At 40.8% G+C, this 15,977-nt stretch overlaps 1 protein-coding gene across 4 annotated transcripts in view; it reads left to right on the top strand.

The window, feature by feature from the left end:
* Window positions 1-1,545: 1,545 nt before the first annotated feature.
* LOC117403497 (LHFPL tetraspan subfamily member 2 protein-like) overlaps window positions 1,546-15,977 on the top strand; it is a 71,519-nt gene continuing 57,087 nt past the window's right edge. For 3 of the 4 annotated variants that reach the window (XR_009308028.1, XM_058994850.1, XM_058994737.1), the window contains exon 1: window positions 1,546-1,861. The gene's annotated coding sequence lies outside the window, so the exon portion shown is untranslated. The remainder of the gene's footprint in view (window positions 1,862-15,977) is intronic. The other variant, XM_058994798.1, reaches the window with a different exon arrangement.

The raw sequence follows: 15,977 nt of genomic DNA, 5'->3' as shown, positions 1-15,977 counted from the left end.
CATTCATTCTTAATTCATGTGCTAATAATTTAGGTCAGATTCATCATTGTCCAAAATGTTACCCTGAACCCCTAGCGCCCCCCCCCCCCCCCCCCCAGGTCATCTGCAGCAAATAGTCTGGCCCCACACTCCAGTGATGAAACCCATTCCAGACCTCTGCACTGTGTTGCAGGTATAGACTGTAGAACCCCAGACAAGGGTTACAATAAATAGATTCAATAGACTAGTGTAGACAACAAACTGTTGACCGTGGAACTACACAGTACAGGGATTTGTACCTAAGAGCAGCTTACCAGCTCTTAGCATCACCAGGTCTCCTGGCCCAGCCCTGCAGATGAAACCCAGCACACCACCAGCTGTGCCCAGTGCTGCTCATTGCTGCATCTCCCACTGGGCAAATCACACATAGGGCTCTACATGAACTATATACAAGGAAGCTGGTTGAAAACAAGTGTTGTTATACTGAGCAATGAATAATAAAGTGTATTTAGCAAACACACCTACTGGAGTTATACAAGATGTTTTATGTATTAATTTTTTTATTACTCAAGCAAATTAAAGGGCGTCGGTCAGAGTTGAGCTTTGCTTGACCTACAGTAAGAGGAGATGCTTGTTGGCTGATCGGTTTTCAGATCATCAACAATCCCTACAGTGGCAAACACTGTTGCAGCAGCAAAGGTCATTCAAAATGATCTAGACAGCATTCAGAACAGGGCAGACACGTGGCAAATGACATTTAATAGAGAAAAGTGTAAAGTACTGCACACAGGCAAAAATAAATGTGCATTATAAATATCATATGGGAGATACTGAAATTGAAGAAGGAATCTATGATTCAAGCATTCAAAATCCTAAAAGGTATAGACAATGTCAACCCAGGGGACTTTTTTTACCTGAAAAAAGAAACAAGGACCAGGGGTCACAAATGGAGATTAGATAAAGGGACATTTAGAACAGAAAATAGGAGGCACTTTTTTACACAGAGAATTGTGGGAGTCTGGAACCAACTCCCCATTAGTGTTGTTGAAGCTGACACTCTGGGATCCTTCAAGAAGCTGCTTGATGAGCTACTAACAACCAAACGAGCAAGATGGGCCAAATGGCCTCCTCTCGTTTTTAAACTTTCTTATGTTCTTATTGATTAAGCGCACGTGCTCTCATATGGAGAAGCACATCAAAATGAGACTTCGACATTGTTATAGATGGACACTGGAAGCTGCTGCGAGGCCACAGAATCTAAACGCGTATTTATGTATTTATTTGTTTGTTTGTTTGTTTGTTTAACATGCATTATACATTTCCTAGCTAAGCAGCAAGTTTTCAATAATAATAATATAAATAATAACCTGCACATACATATATACATATATATATATATATATATATATATATATATATATATATATATATATATATATATATATATATATATATATATATTTGGAATGTTAATATTGAGAAGAAGAATCTTACATGGTGATTTCATTCTCCATCCTCTTACAAACAGACTCCCTTCGACAGACTTGGGTCAACCTTTACTTTCTCTCCCTGACACAAACGGGCTGGGGGAAGGAACGCGGGGAGAGTGAAGACTCCACGTCAGACTGTCTGTGGGCAGGGACTGGAGGTTGAGTTTGTGTGTGAGTCAGAAAGAGCGAGCTTCTTTCCTTGTTCAATGGTCACAGAGAGAGCGTGGGGGAGGGAGAAAAGCGAAGAAAAGAGATTGAAAGGGGGCTAAAACAACACAGAAAAAACAGTCACCACACAAACCCTAAGGAATTAACAGTAAAGGAGCGTGCGCATCGTGAATGTGGAAGGCTCGCATGCATGCATTACTGGAGTTCTGTGAACGCGAAACATTGTGAGTATGAAAGAAAAGATTCGATGTATTACTTCTTTCTCTCTTGCACGAACCTCAGTCCACGTATTAGATTTATACCGTAGTTTATACCGTAGGATCTCGTTTAATGCAGCCTGAAATGACCATTGACAATCTAGTACTAGCAGCACCGTATTGTGACTTTGTAGCAAGATGCGGGAATGATCGGTTGTAGGCGAGCCCTTCCAAAATCGAAAACATTGTGAATGCATCTGAAACCCATTGGGCATTTTACTGCTAAATGAAACAGTGATGTGCCTAGATAACATAATGGTGATTTATTGCATTTGTCCCCCATGCAAAATCGGTACTAAAACATTATATTTAGATGATACACAATTACTTGATTTATGAATGCATAGCAAGTCAATATTGAAACAAGTTGTTAATTCCAACTAACAGTACATAGTTACCAACGTGACATGGATATAAAAACAGCATTTGTGGTTCAGGTTAATGGAATCGGAACCGTCAGTTCTTTTTACTCCCTGTGCAGTACACGAGGGACCCCCGGGGTGAGCTACACGGTGCTTTATTCAGAGGAGACCGTTAATAGGTGAAACAGTCCCGTGCGATGATGTGGTAGTGGATGGAGAGACCAGCACTCTTTTGTCAGCGGAACACCCGGTGAGCTGTGGGGAGAATGATTATACTGGTGCGCTTCGGCAATGCTGTATCACACATCTCAAGAAAGCAACAGATCGTGCAGTAGTACTGTCACAGCATAGTTTGCTTTTTAATTGTTGGTATGAAAGTTAAGAGAATGAAAGTGGCAATTACCTTTGAGCAAGGAAGGCTGATTCTCGACAGTTGTAATGTGCCTTGTGTATTAGTGCAGTGAAGCATGGAGCATTTCTGTTCTGTAACTGTGTTGGCATTGTCTTATAATGTATCTGGTGAAAACACAAGCTGTCTGAGTAAATGAGAGCATTCATCTCTGGAAATAATTTAGGTTCTTCTACAAAAAACGAACCTCTGCCCTGAACCAGATCAGATTTCTGAAATGGTTCTAGCCTCTGCACAGTTATGGAATGGGTCGGGTATTCCTGAAGCATTCTAGAATGGATTAGAGTCTGGATTTGCTTGAAACATGTTCTCTATAGACTCCTAGTCTGATACTGGTATTGGACCACCAAGCTGACTTCACTTGTGAACTGAGTCAGATTCAAACCCACTTCCAGCCTCCAGAGGTGAAAGGCATAAGAAGCTAGTTATTTAGCATGCTGTGCACAAATCGCTGAGTTTGACCCTTTTTTTTTAAGTGTGTATATTGTCTTTTTCCACTGGGACACTTAATCTTGAAAACCAAAGGCATGCCAATCAATCAACCAATATATGCTATCCAGAACATTCATTATTGATAAGGATATGGTTTTTTAGGATCTGTGGGCAGTTCTAAGATTGATTTTTGACTGTCCTTTAATTGCCACAAAGTTAAAATAACATTTTAAGCAAGACTACATTGTTTGATTTTTGATACTTCAAATGAGTAACCTCTGACATATACTGTCTCAGCCCTGTTTCCATAGCTGTCCTGTGCATATATGTAACTTGCAGATTTTACACATATGTATTACCCTGCAGCCCCAAAACGTATTTGTCTTTGAATCAGCAATGCAGATATCTGCATTCCCTCTGAGCCCTGTTTTGAAGCAAGGCTAAAGTGATATTTATCACACACTGTGATTGCTGCTTGGGAAGACATGGGAGGGTTCCTATGTGGTTACTAATAGAAATGTTATATGATTATCCATAGGCACTTACTGGAAAGTGGCATGCTATTGGCACCGATGATACAATTTCATGAAAGAAGGCACTCAACGGCTTTGTGTGAATGTATGAAGGGAAAATTTAAAGGACTAGCAAGTATGCTGGTTTCTGAAAAGTAGATTAAAAGGCACAATGTATTTTTATTGTTTGTCCAAAAATTTTATTATCTTAGAAAGGCGACAATAGGTCTAATTGGGAATGCTGTTTTAAATGTGTATTGGTGTGACTAGACAGCAATGCATCATTTTAAACTGAGGGATTCCATGTACTGTAGAAACTTTGAGTGAAAGTGTCCTTCAGGGCTGAATCATAAAGTATATTGCGACATATAAAGATAATTTTTCTGCATTCTTGAGAAATACTTATGTCTGGAATGCAGATGAATGTTAAGCTGGGATTGTTCGTTTTTTATTTTTGAAAGTCCTGTACTTGAAAGCAGATCTGATCTGTGGGTTTTCTCCAGAGGATAACATCTCTCTGAATTCCCTTTGTGACTTGGAAATTAAAGCACATGTATAGATAAGACCTGTTGGGTCTAGCTTTGTCTTCTTTTTATAATGCTTGAAAAGGGAGCCCATTGGGTCACAGAAGCTTGTGGAAACACTTCTGAATATGACTTTGTTCTTTTGAAGGTACTGGCCTGTCTACTACTTGAGTAGTTTTACAGTTTCGTATTCCTTGTCTCATAATGTGCTCCTTTCTTTTGTAAAGAACTACTAGACATATCTGTTACCAGCCAGAGGGTGGTTCTTTTTTTGCATACTTCAGCTGTAGCCCACATTTATCTTTCTTCTTGAAATGGACTGGAGGAAGTGAAGAAGGTCATAGGCATGCTTACTGTCAATATTTGGCATTGGTTCTGCATGTGCTCAGATTGGTTTGCTCTTTCATTGATTGTTGACTTGCCGGCATGGTGGTTAAAGTTTTACTCTGAAAAGGGAACACGCCACTACAAGTATAATGCAGTATATCACTCTGGTTTTGTAGCTTTAATCAGAACTTAAACCAAGTATATGGAAATAACCACAAAGCTGCAGCCTGTACTTGTAAGCTTGGGACTTCATGGTATTGGCTGCTGTCCTTGTCTCCCCAGTTGTGTGAAGCAGAATGAAAACGTTAACACTAGCCTTCATGTTCTAGTGATTAAGCGGCTGTCTGCTAAATGGTTTCTTAAAGGAGTCCTGACCTCCAGAACCCCTGTCTCTCTACAAGGAGATGCACACACCTGCTGTCCCCTGTTAATCACCCCACTCGCTGAACACATTCATAAGAGAGATGTATCAGGAGCAGCCTGAGGTCAAATCAGAGTAAGGAATGCACATTCATATCTGTAAAGAGAAAATAAAATCTATGTCAGATTGGTCTACCTTAGTGTGAACAGGATAGCGTCACGGCCCTGACTGTTACCGGCAGGAGGAAGACTCGGACACCGAGGGTCAATTGTAATGAACTTGTACATTCAGCACGGAGCTGCATACGAAGTTGCGGACTGGCTAATGCCGTACTATCTCGGGATCATCCCCAGCTGCGTACTAACTTAGCACCAATTGCAATGAAAAAAGATGGGGAGCAACGTTGGGGACTAACTGATCCCAAGCTTTAGTACAGAGCTCAGGGTTAAGCTCTTTATTGTAGTGTGCTACCAAACAGGAACTGAAGGGGGGGCTTGGGGCCAGCTCTTATATTTTACAAGACTGACATTTAAATTTTTTTTTTTTAAGAAACCTAGCATCTTGTTTTTTAATTTACATTTTTTGAACTTAAGAAAATTATGTACAGAACTGGATTTCCGCACGAAAATAAATACTAAGGCTAAATTGCATAAAAATATTTTCACATTCAATTTTCCTAAAACACCACCAAAATTGATGAAGCTGCATTACAGGAGAAACCAAACTTGTATTAGTACTCCTTATTTAATTCACACACAAAACAAATGCTTTTGTTTATAGGACCAAAGGTGTATTGTAGACTATAAAAGGTGTAAATCAAATCAGAAATGCTAATTACATATTTCAGGTATAGCCTATAACCAGTAGCCGTGTGCAAAATTTGGCTCTGGAGATGGCAGTGGATCTTCCTCCTTCCCTGGCCTTTAGGCAGGCAGCTTCTGCTTCTCCGGCTCCTTTGCTCGCCTCAGGGCATGGCCGCTCCTCCCCTTCTTCCTCTGTCGGGCAGGTGGCAACTCCCCTTCACCCTGAAAGGGGCAGCACATTGTATAGTGCCCGGGCTTTGCACAGGTGAGGCACCAGCCTTGGTCCTCGAGGCAGGGAGGAAGGTGTCCAGGTCTGTCTTTGGGGGTTGTGAGGCCTTCAGGCGGAGCAATTCCTCCACTGACTCCACCTCATCCTGCCAGAAGGCCTCCGTGAAGAGGGCGTCTTCATAAGGGCACATGTCCTGGAGGACTTTTTTTTTTTTAACCTGTAATTCAGGGGTGCTATCCCTCTGACACCATATGTGAACAGGTTAGCGCCACAGCCCAGGCTATTACCGGCAGAAAAACAGTAATAAAGGAACAGGCACAAGGGCCAAAATAAACAGTTAAACAAAACACTAATATCAGGCTGGCTGGGCGTTCGCCTTCACAGACCAAAACACAGATACCAACAACACAGTGTAACTCACCTACTCTCTCCCTCCCCCAAAAAAAGATCTCTCCTTCCCTTGTATGCCACGAGGCTGGAGCCTAATTAATCATCACTTATTCAATTAAGACTCCAGCTACATTCTCAAATGTATTTTGGCAGGGAGGGACCCCCTCCCTGCCAAAGTTAAATACAAAATAAAAAACACACATTTGTTTCTGGTTCAGCTTCGCGTGGTCTTTGAAGACTCATGTTTCTGGTTCTCTAGCTGTCACGCATGACATTGGGAAGTCTGACCAGAGCTTTCCTTGTGTTTGCTGGTTGTGTGGAGAAAGCTGTCTTTTTCCTGTTGGTGATGTGGAAAGGAAACGTGGAGTACATATACAGATATATATATATATATATATATATATATATATATATATATATTACCTCACACTGAATTCACTTGTAGCTGTCACTTATGTAAAGGAAACCTGTTTCACGTCTGGTATGAAGTAAAAAAAAAAAAAAAGAAAATCGTAAATAGTAGCCACACACATTGCTATGGCATCGTACAAGATAGCAAGGAGGGCAAGATGCTAGCTGTTGCACAAATCGTCACCCACTGACAACTGAAAAACAAACCCTTTAATACTCCAGTTTTCTTTTTCTTTTGGTCCATAAAAACTAAAATAAAACAGCGCTCTCATTAATTATGTACTTGCAAAAACCATCAACTGGTTAACTCTATGTAGCCAAAAGGGGATAAATACCAAATGTAAGCCTGTTGATTCCCGCTTGGCAAGATCATGTGTAATTATGCTGGATGTAGTTTTACAGAATGGTGGGCTTGGAGAAGTTTCCAGCCCATGCAGTGTAAACTATCCAATTTGCATGGGTGGAGTGATGCTTCACTGAAGCTTATTAAAATGCGTAACCTGGCAGTGCATGCCTACATGCAGCAGGGTACTACTTTGGCCAAGCCAAACATTAAATACATGAAGACGGTGCTTGATAGACTGTGGGCTGGGCCCTGTTAAATAGTTAACACAGTCATTTCTGAATGAACCTACATTTTATAACAAAGAAGTGTTGTTTTTACATTGAGTGATATAGTGGGCCTTGGGTTTCAGAACCTCTAAATAAAGAGATTACTGTCTTGGCATCTGAACATTGAGGGCAATTGAAGTTTTAATTCTGATTTGCACAAGGAAATATTGATAGTGTTTTATGTATTAGCCCACAACCTCTGGCATTTGTTTACTAGTTGCTGTTTGAAAAGTCATTTGACAGGAAGCACTTGACTAAAGTTTTAAAAAGACTATATGGGTTGGATGAAATGACTTTCTTTCTATCCAACATACTGCAATCCCCTGAGCCTCACTGACACGTTTCTATGTAGACTCGCGTGAAGTTGCAGCCTTCCTTTGGACTGCGTGATATGGCTGTCATGAGAACTGAGTTACTGAATCGTACTGGTTTACTGACTAGAGAGTGTATTTGATTAAATTAACACTGGTAGCTTCCCTCTTTAATACAAGATGACTCTGCAGCTGGTAGCTTTTAAAAAAAGCATGTTTTATTGTAGGAGATGGGATGGAAACCTGAATACAGCCTTTCTAAAACAAGAAAAGGAAAAGAAAAGCCCTGCATAGATGGGGCAATGCCATGGCTGCAGCTGACCGGCAGTGCTGGCCCTGTGTGCTCCTACCTCCCACTTCTTCTCCCCATGTTATGCAAGCCAAAGCCACCCTGCCGGAACACATGTCCGTGTGTGTGTTACTGAGAGCCAGCCAGCTGTGTGGGGGGCGGGGGAGTGCAGGCCTGCTGCGCTTGTGTGAAAGCGTGATGCCCACGCCAGGGCTGCTATTGTTCTCACGCAGTGTAGCGACAGATGGAGATGGTCACTCTGCAGAGATCTGTGATGAATCTGGAGCCCTTGCCTCATTCTTTTGTTCGGGGGGCTGTCACGCGTGCTGATCGGATTAGGGTCTGCTCGAGTAAACTCTGTGTCTGTCCCCCCTCTCAGTGTACATTAGCCACATGCTGGCTGTGCAGTGCTCACTCTGGATAGAGAGAAACCGCAGACAGATATCTGAGCTGACAGTTCAGCACAAACTCCTGGTAAATGTTTTGCAGATATGGCAGTTTGTTTATTTGTTGATTCCATTGTTTGTTTAAAGTAATTAATCAGGAATGGTCTGCTGAACCTTATCTTGTAGATGATGGTTATTTTTCCATCTGGATAAAGAACTGTAGTGTTTGACCACTGTTTTGGAGCTAGTTAAATATAATATGTGTTGTAAGTAATACAAGCCATTGTTGAAGTAGACTATGGCTATTGCAGATGTACACTTAGTGGGATCCTTGTATGTTTTTGTAAACCTGCCAGCACCACAGCTTTAACTGCCAGTAACTCTTTAACTATTTGAGATTTCCGACTTCATATTTTCAGTGTCGTGGAAACTTTTCAGGAAAAAAAACAACTAAATGTACCTTTAAATAAGATGGCCTCCATATTGTGGTCTTTTTGGTTTACAGATGATAACGCTTTGAGATACTCAGTACAGCCATACTCTTGTTGGCTTGATTGTGGGTTTTATACAAGAAAGAATTACCCTTTCCTGTCAGTTTTACAAAGCTTCTTATCTCAGAGACTATTTGCGGTAATGACTTCATGTCTGCAATGTTGTATAAACCCTGTGTGAACAATGTGTTGGTGACCTTGATGTTGGCCTCTTACCTAATATAAGTTATTGTCGTAACATTTGGTACACAATACCGCACGCTTTCAGATTGTGCATTTACTGTTTGTAAATAGCTGTGTTCTATGATTCTTTCAGTAAACTCTCGTTCCAGGTGTCAAGTGAAAATGTTTCACTGCCACATTGTTTTAACCTCTGGACATATCTGTGATGCATAATCTTTTTCACATCATGTTTACAAACCACTCAATCTGATACACCATTCCCCCTTCTTTTCTAATTTTATTTGATTTGGTTTTAGACTTTTTCGGTTTGCTTCAGTGGCCGGCCAAGTCTCAGGAGGAAAGGGGGCCCAGATAACTAGGTGATGTATGGCTCTGTATTGGAATCCTTAGCACTGGGGTCAGAAACCTGAAACAAAGGGGTGTAGTGTGCAGGAGGTGTTGGAAGCAGGAAGTGAAAGACGATTCAAAGAAAAATCCCACAGGCCTTTCCTGGGAAGTGTCCACATGCTTCAACTTAACTGAAAGGTTTCTTCCTACTGTATGGTCTTCAGCAGAATAAATAGCTGTACTGATGACAAGCGTTCTGTGCCCATCATTGATATCTTTGAAACCAAGCATATCCTTATCATTCATCTAATACGGCTCACCAGTTCTCCAGCTGTATGTAAATGGTAACGCCAACAAGGCCACAGTTATAAACCAGTTGCCCACAATGAACTATTTATGGATCTTTGTACTGTGATATATTGTACTTGCTCCTGTATTATACCTTGTTTCCATGAGCACAGATTGACCGCCAATGATTGTCTGCCTGAGTTGAGTGAAAAGACTCAGTCTCCATGCAATGTGAGTTTTCGACAGATGTTGATGGTTCTTTGGCTAAGATCGCATTAATTTGTTAACAAAACTGAAAGGATGGACACTATTTCTTTGCTTCCGAACAGAGAAACCTGCTTACCATGGATGGTTTACTGCTACTCATCACTTGATTGGTCGGTGTTGTGACGTACTTCCACCCATCCCACTTTTGCCTGCCAGAAAAATCAAGGGCAGCTCAGCTTGGCAGCTAATGTGAGTCGGCTGAATGAACATAGAAACGCAGTATCAGGGGCAACAGGCTTCTCAACCTGGGCTGAGTGGTGCTTGGAAACGAGGTATCAGTGACCTTGGCCTTCCATTCTATTTACTGCTTTATGATGCAATGAGCAATTGGTAAATGTTTCTCAAGCTGCTGCCTTAGTCACAGAGAAATGCAGGTGCTGTAGCCTTAAAGATCTCCGAGATTATGGTTATGCTTCAGAAGTACAGATATATTAAATACACGTTACCAGTATTTACTACATGCACTTGGCACACCATTCTGTGATGGAACTCCATATATTAACATCATTTTAAAATGAATTAATTATGCACTGAAAAGAAAGACTGTAGGAATAATGCTAACAAGTGCATTTCTTCATTTCTTCTGGAGTTCAGATAATTGGCGTCCCAAGGCCTCAGGAGTGCTGTCTGTTGAAAAGGCGGTTCAGTCAAAGAACAGTTGAGAGAACCACTATAAACACGATTCCCTTTGTTTTACAGAAAAAGAGGTTGTTTGTTAGACTTGTTGTTTTCAGCATAGTTTGCTTGGTTCCATGGCAACCACATTTAACTTGAAGACCCTTATTGGAGGAGCAGGTTTCAAGCATGACAGCAGTTAATTGAACCCATTATTTGTTGGCCTGTAGTTGCCGAGAGGAGTAAGCAATAAGAAGGAATTTGCAATCGGATGTTTTAGTGCAAACCCATTGCTGTTCTGTGAACAAGTAAGGGATTGCTTTTCAAGTCCGTGAATGGCTTTTGTGTCAGTGTGTTGACCCAATAGTAAAACGTTTTGACTAAACATTTTGTAGTAAGTTCAATAGCATTGTAGATTCCTTATATTAAAATACACAATTCTGTCTGATGGCCTGTTTAGCAAATGAATAGTCAGCTGTTACAGCCCTGTTAGTAGCATTCTCCTTTGTGGAGCTCTTGGTGTTCTAGAGTGTTAACAGTATTCATGGTGTAGGTGCTCTGGTCTTTTTTCATGCTGCTGAGTGATGTGTGGTTATTGATGTTGTACACAAAGCATGTATTACAGTTTCATTTTTGACCACTGGGTATGGGGTTACAGATCTTACTCCTCCTAAATTACATGTACAATATGTTGGTTAATCTAATCCCATTCCCTATTGGGCAGGTGTCTAAACACAAACACAGTTGGCAATTATCTGCACTTTTGTTGGCAATCCCTCTACTAGATAAGACTAAGATAAGATGGGAACAGAGACTGAATGACCTTTTCCTCTCTGTGGATCAGTGTGTTAATGTGTGTGGGTGGAATATGCCACACAATTTGTGAAACCTTCTCTGAAGATACACTGCACTATCAGTGTGACAGTTTATCGCCTAATTACCCTTAGCAATGCAGTTTGCTTTATTAAAGAGAAGATAAACAACTACAGTATATCACATAATCATTTTGCAATGGGTACCTCAAATCTAAAACCTGTTCTCAGAAATCCATACCTGCCAAGATTTAGGTAGATTGCCAATTGTAATGTATTATTACCTCAAGTAAATGTTCTCTAACAAGCACCCCATCCGGTAATAAAAGGTATGTATATATCTTAATTTAGCACCACCAGCACACTTACTGCTCAACAGCACCAGTAAGTATAGTGATTCTTATAAATCAAATATCCACCAAGATGCAACGTCTATAGGGGGTGAGGAATTTAGTTGTTAAATGAAGCCAGGTCACATTGTTTGACTTGTAAGTTAATTTAATCAGGACACCAGGAATACCCCTTGCTGCTTTGCTAATGAATGCAATGGAATCTTGGTTTAACCTTTCACCCCAAAGACAGCAACTGCTCACCCCCATGTTGGGGTATTAGGGATTTTTGCCTCAGACGGTAGACTGCCCCAGACTGAACCACTAACATCGCTTCTTGCAACACTGGCTAGTCTAGTATTGCTACAGTGACTCCGACAGCAAAGCATGTCCCTCTGAAACTGTGTGCTGAAATCCAGTGGTTATGAAAATATAACAAACATCTTGGCAATAAAATCATAAAAAGCAATACCCATCCTAACTCTCAACATGGCTGGCTGCTATAGCAGCCTAAGAAATGTAATTCTGCTACTGCAACAGACTGGTAAACCTCGGGTGAGTTTATAGAAAACATTTTTACAAGCTTTTTCATTGTATGATCCTTAGCTTTTAGGGGTCCGATTCTGTATACGTGGTGTCTGAAGTGCACATTACATTGCAAATTACAGATTGTGTGTCTGTAAACTGCTCTTCAGCACTTGGCACCTTGCTCAGAGTTAAAAGTCTTCCTGTTTAAAGCAATAGGAAAGAAAAACAATGTCAAATTTTAAGTCTAGATTAATACTGTGGTTTAGAAGCAGTAAACTTTACAGTCGCATTCAGATAAAACATAACGTCAATGGTGTGTGTGTGTGTGTGTGTGTGTGTGTGTGTTTTGGTAAATAACTTTACAGGAATATATCGGGTCAGACATCTGTAATTAATCTTCAGCTGAACGTTTTCTTTGGGACTGTTTTTTTTTAGTCTGGAGTGACATTGAATATTCCTTCTTTGTTAATTGATGTTTATAGAGGATGTTCCCGACCTTCACTTTTAGAAGCACGCAGAGAGCTGACAGACTTTGCATGAAGGGTAAAGCATTGCATTCCCTTGTCGAACACCAAGCTAAATGTTCACTGTAAACTGTCTTCAGACTATGCTCATCCAGATTTAGTTGCATCTTTTAAATAGCTGATTCTGTATCGATTCATAAAACATACTGTACAGTTGCAGGAGAACTTTCAGAGCTTACAAAAAGCTGTCCTAGACGAGGAATAGTCTTGTTCTAGCTCATGTCTGGCATGACACCCTTATTGCTTTTGATCCTGTTGTAGCCAAACACTTTGCTTACCAAACTCTTTTGCAATACATTCTTCTCCTGCTATTTTAAATTGTAAGTCAGATAATGGTACTTGCATATTGAAAATAAATGACTGCATCTTCTAAGGCTACTGTTTCATTTTGAAAGCTGTTTGCATATCATATGGATCTGTTTATATCAATCAATCAATCAATGTTTATTTTATATAGAGCCTTTCATAGTGGACCACCATTACAAAGCGCTTAACAAGATAGTGAGGAACAATGCATAATACATTAAATAAAGTGAAATACAGGGCATAGTACATTAAATACAACCAGTAAAAAACAAAGCAAATACATTAAATACAAGGCAAGGATGTGAATTCTAAACATTGTGGATGCGTGTGTCATGCAGAATCATACGAATAAGATGGAGTGAAAAACCTGAAATAGCAATTTAGACAACAGCTAATAAGATATCAGGCTTGAAGAGCACTGGAAGCAAGAGAGAACAAGTGGGTCTTGAGAGTTGATTTGAAGCAAGCGACTGTGGGAGCTACATGCACTACAGCTGGGAGAGAGTTCCAGAGAGTTGGGGCTATGAAGTTAAAAGAGCGCTCTTCAAGTGTGGTGCACTTTTGCTTGGGTATAACAAGCAAGCCAGAGTCAGAGGACCTCAGCTTGCATGCAGGGACATAGCGGGTGAGCAGGTTGGAGAATACTCTGGACCTGTGTGATGAGTGTATCACCAGTGCTTTGTTTACTATGGTCTATGCCAAGAACTACTTGAAATACTAAGTTTACTGAATGATGCCAGTGGCATAATTGATGCTGTTGTCTTCGCTGTCTGAGTATTTAAAGAGTCCACATGCTTTGATGACTTTTACGACTTGTATCTTGTGTTCACGCCCAGTCAGCAGAGAGACAGGAATGAGGTTCAAGATGAATCTTTTTGAAACGTGGAAAAGTCTGCAGAGCAAAGCAGCATGCAGTAAAACAAGGTAAGTCCCCCAGCTGCAAAATTAAATGGTGGTTACATTGAAAGGATTCCTTGCAAGCTTGTTGCAAGTGTGTTTCACATTGCATCATTACAGGGCAGGCTTCTCTCATTTCAGGAATTCAAAATTTTCTCCAGATCAGGGGCCATTCCTTGCTTTTCCCAAAACATTAAAAACATGTAACAAAAATAAATAACCAGGGGATGGAAATTAGAACGAGCAAGTTCATTAAACTTGAACATCCTTTTAATGGGATTTTCCCCTAAAAATAAAATCTGTTTCTGATGTACAGTAACTTCATTTCACAGTGGTCTGCCAAGCCTTAGCAACGTAGACGTGGTTTCTCTAAAACAAGACGCAGAGTTTCATTTGAAGTAATAGGCAGGAGTCACTTTTGCTTTTTCATCTTCCACCGCACAGCCTTAGGGATGGAATTCCCATTAACCAGCAGCTGATAAGAAAACAGGAAAATAAGAACTTTAAAGGATGTATACATGTTACAAATTAAGACTGTCTGCAAAAATTAGTCATTAAAATAATAACTACGCAGTGATGTAATGCAAACACACGCTGCACAAACCAAAACACTCGGGACTCGGGAAGTGTGTCCTTTGTATTGAAGACTAGGCTGGTATTGGAGTGAGGTGTCTGGGTAAACCCCTTGGGTTACACACAGCGGTCAGCAGCACAATCAGCAGCAGCAGCTGCAGCAGTTGTTTCTGTGGTCAGAGATATTAACTACTCCTGAACCTGTCCCTTTGAAAAGCAAGGGAGGGGTTACGACAACTCATGATTGGGTGCTTGCTTTCTTAATTGTGCCAAAATGCCAATCTATTCACTTTTTTGCTATATGTTAACATGGCAACACCCAAAGCTTTAATTTGTAAGAACACTATTTAATTGTAAGGTGTACCACAAGTGCCCAGAAATGAACTTCCAAACAGATGCGTTGAGTCATAATCTTTTAAGGGCCTTGGTCACAGAGAACAATGGAGCTGCAGTTCTTCTTCTTTGGGTTCTATTGCTTGGTTGCATTACCATGAGGGTATCTCATTGTTAGAAAATGCAGGTATTCATACCATGGTACATTGACCTTCTCATCCAGACCAGCTGCAGCATCTGTATTCCATTTTCATATTGGCTGCTTACTCAGACTGAATGCTAACAATGCTTTTAAATGGCTGTTTGCATGGGCTTCCCCAGTGTGTTCTTTATGGTGATGTTTGTTTCCATTGCTGTGAAACATTACCTGCATCGCATTTCCAAGTATCATTCACAGACCGCTGCTTTCGTCCTGTTATGATAGTCATTTCACTGTTTTCTACGTGCTGCTAAGGAACAGAGTAAATGACAAAGAGTTTATTTTAAAACTTTTCTTTCTTAAAGTAGTAATTACCCAGGCCTGATTCTTGGAAGACTGCTGTCATCTGCACAAGACCAATTGGAGCTTGCCAGGAGCTGCAGATGGAAAAGTCATAGCGTTTCCCTCCTGTGGTTTTAGGTTAAATGCGATTTCAGTTTTAGAGCCACTGCAGCGGCACTAGAAATCCCAGAATGCTGTTTTAAACATCTGAAAATGGGAGCGCTTCACTCATGATGGTGTGTTTGTGGAAAATGTAACCGATCCTTTTTCTATAACAAGAGATGTATATCAGTGGAGTGGAGTTCCTCGTGCTGGAAATGCCTGCTAAGTGCTTCCTGTAGTAGTAATACTTTCCATACAGCAGTGCTCTGTGTGTGTGTCATTGCTTCTACACAGTGGTGATACGTAATGCGCACATACAATGTGTAAAGAATATCATTTTGACTACCCCTGGATACCACTGCACAGTAGTTGGCACAGTATTCTCCACTTTGTGTCTGTTTGGAGTTCTCACCTCCCTTCTTGAAGTGTGAGTTGTGAATCCCTTCTTTGTTGGCTCCTCTCTAGCAAGAAGGTGAGGTGAGGTGTTATATCTGAGCTGTTTCAAAGATCTAAATCCAGCTGCAACTGTGTGGGTTATCCCGGATGGAAAAGGGTTCAACTGTGGGGTGAAGGTGTGTAACAGGGGTGTTCTGTTACATGTGGGTCTCTGCTGAGAGAATGAGAGAGACACATTGGGTTTGTAGTTGATGCGCAGCTCAGGCGTCCAGG

The sequence above is a fragment of the Acipenser ruthenus genome, chromosome 1 (assembly GCF_902713425.1).
Source record: "Acipenser ruthenus chromosome 1, fAciRut3.2 maternal haplotype, whole genome shotgun sequence".
NCBI classification, from domain to species: Eukaryota; Metazoa; Chordata; class Actinopteri; order Acipenseriformes; family Acipenseridae; genus Acipenser; species Acipenser ruthenus.
Note: the sequence above shows the minus strand (reverse complement) of the source record. Positions and strands in the feature narration are given on the sequence as shown.